The sequence below is a fragment of the Hydra viridissima genome, unplaced genomic scaffold, assembly GCF_058129835.1.
Source record: "Hydra viridissima isolate aposymbiotic clone 2 unplaced genomic scaffold, HvirCarnegie_v1 scaffold_13, whole genome shotgun sequence".
Lineage (NCBI taxonomy): Eukaryota > Metazoa > Cnidaria > Hydrozoa > Anthoathecata > Hydridae > Hydra > Hydra viridissima.
The window spans coordinates 3,349,939-3,351,524 of NW_028324312.1; the positions used below are offsets into that span (position 1 = coordinate 3,349,939).

The following is a 1,586-nucleotide window of genomic DNA, read 5'->3' on the forward strand; positions in this document are numbered from 1 at the left end:
CCTCAAAGCTCACGAAAGAATTTGCCAAAAAATTTACCGATATAAAACTTGTTAACTTTCAAATTTAAAATACTTATCAATTTATGTTTATAAATCGAATTTAAGAATGCGCTAATTTTCCACTTGCATACCAAATTAAACATCCGCTTGCAAAGCAAGTTTGTTTTGAATTTGTTTGCAGCCATTTTCAGAAAAAAGCTTTTTATCACTGGGAAAATAATGCAATTCATCAGCAATGTTGTTAAGTAGGCTATCATTAAATGGAACTTTAAGTCTTTTACATTCTGCCGCTGCACATTGCTTTATATGATTACGATCCAGTGGTAGAAATGGAACATAAAAGTCTACTGATTTTGATAAGATATAATCAGAGCTATTTAAATCGTTGAACGCATTGGAGGAGAATAATTGATTTAAATCTAAATAAGTAATATCTTCTCTGCGTTTACCCTCAGCCATATGTTTTAAAACAAAATCGTTTATCTTGTCACTAACAGTGTTACTTAGAAAAATAAAAATATTTTTTCGATAATCTTTGCCATTTATTGAATCATGGAAATCTAAATAGGGCTTTATAACACCTGCAAGACCAACGGGCATTTTATCTACTTCATCAAATACGAATAAATTGCGTTCACATTTACTTGCAGATGATTCAATGAAAGCTTTTAAATTTTCTTTGTATTCTTCCAAGTTATGATTTTTTGTATATGTTGTTCCAATACTTTTTTTTACTAACCCTTGATGATTCTTCATGTTGAATAAATGATTCGCAAAAGTATCACATACAAAAGTTTTACCAGTACCCGTCGATCCATGAAAAGACAAAACTAGTGCCTTTTTTGGAATTTTGAGGTCGGTGTGAAATTTCACAGCTTTAGGAACTATTTTATTTACTAAATGCTGCCCAAATAGAGAATTATTCAATATAATTTCAAATCCTTTGTTATCTAAATTCCATTTACAATAATTCGAAAGGTTTTCTTGGTCAGCTTTATTTTTCTTATCGTGAGGTTCATAATAATAGCTGTAGAGTTTTGCTATAAAAAAAAATTAATGGCATTATTCTCTCGCTGTATTTATATTATCTTGCTACTACTCATATTTAGTTTATATAATAATGATAATTTACATTTTCAGATTTTTACAGGGTTCAGACACAATTCTTGTAATACCCAACTTAAAGTTTTAAGTTTTCATCACACAGAATAGTTTTATTGAAAAAGAAAAAAGTAGAAGTAATTAAAATTAACAAAATACTCATAACTAAAACACTCATGGAATTTTTGTAAATATATAGGAATTCATATTGTATCTTCAATCGTTTTTCTACAAATATTAAAGTGAATAACCATAGTGTATATATATATATATATATATATATATATATATATATATATATATATATATATATATATATATATATATATATTCGGCAATTTAAGGAGAAAGGTTGGTAGTTACAAACATTTTATAAATTTGAATTTTTGTTGCAAAGACACATGTTTTTATCACGGACAAAATTCTTGCAACAAATATTTTCATTTGTATTTAAATTTCCAGCTAGATTTCTTGTCAGTGACAAG

At 27.2% G+C, this 1,586-nt stretch overlaps 1 pseudogene across 1 annotated transcript; it reads right to left on the reverse strand.

The window, feature by feature from the left end:
* LOC149880086 (torsin-1A pseudogene) lies at positions 1-1,226 on the reverse strand (annotated as a pseudogene). The gene has a single exon (XR_016446247.1). The product of XR_016446247.1 is annotated as a torsin-1A pseudogene (transcript).
* Positions 1,227-1,586: the final 360 nt, after the last annotated feature.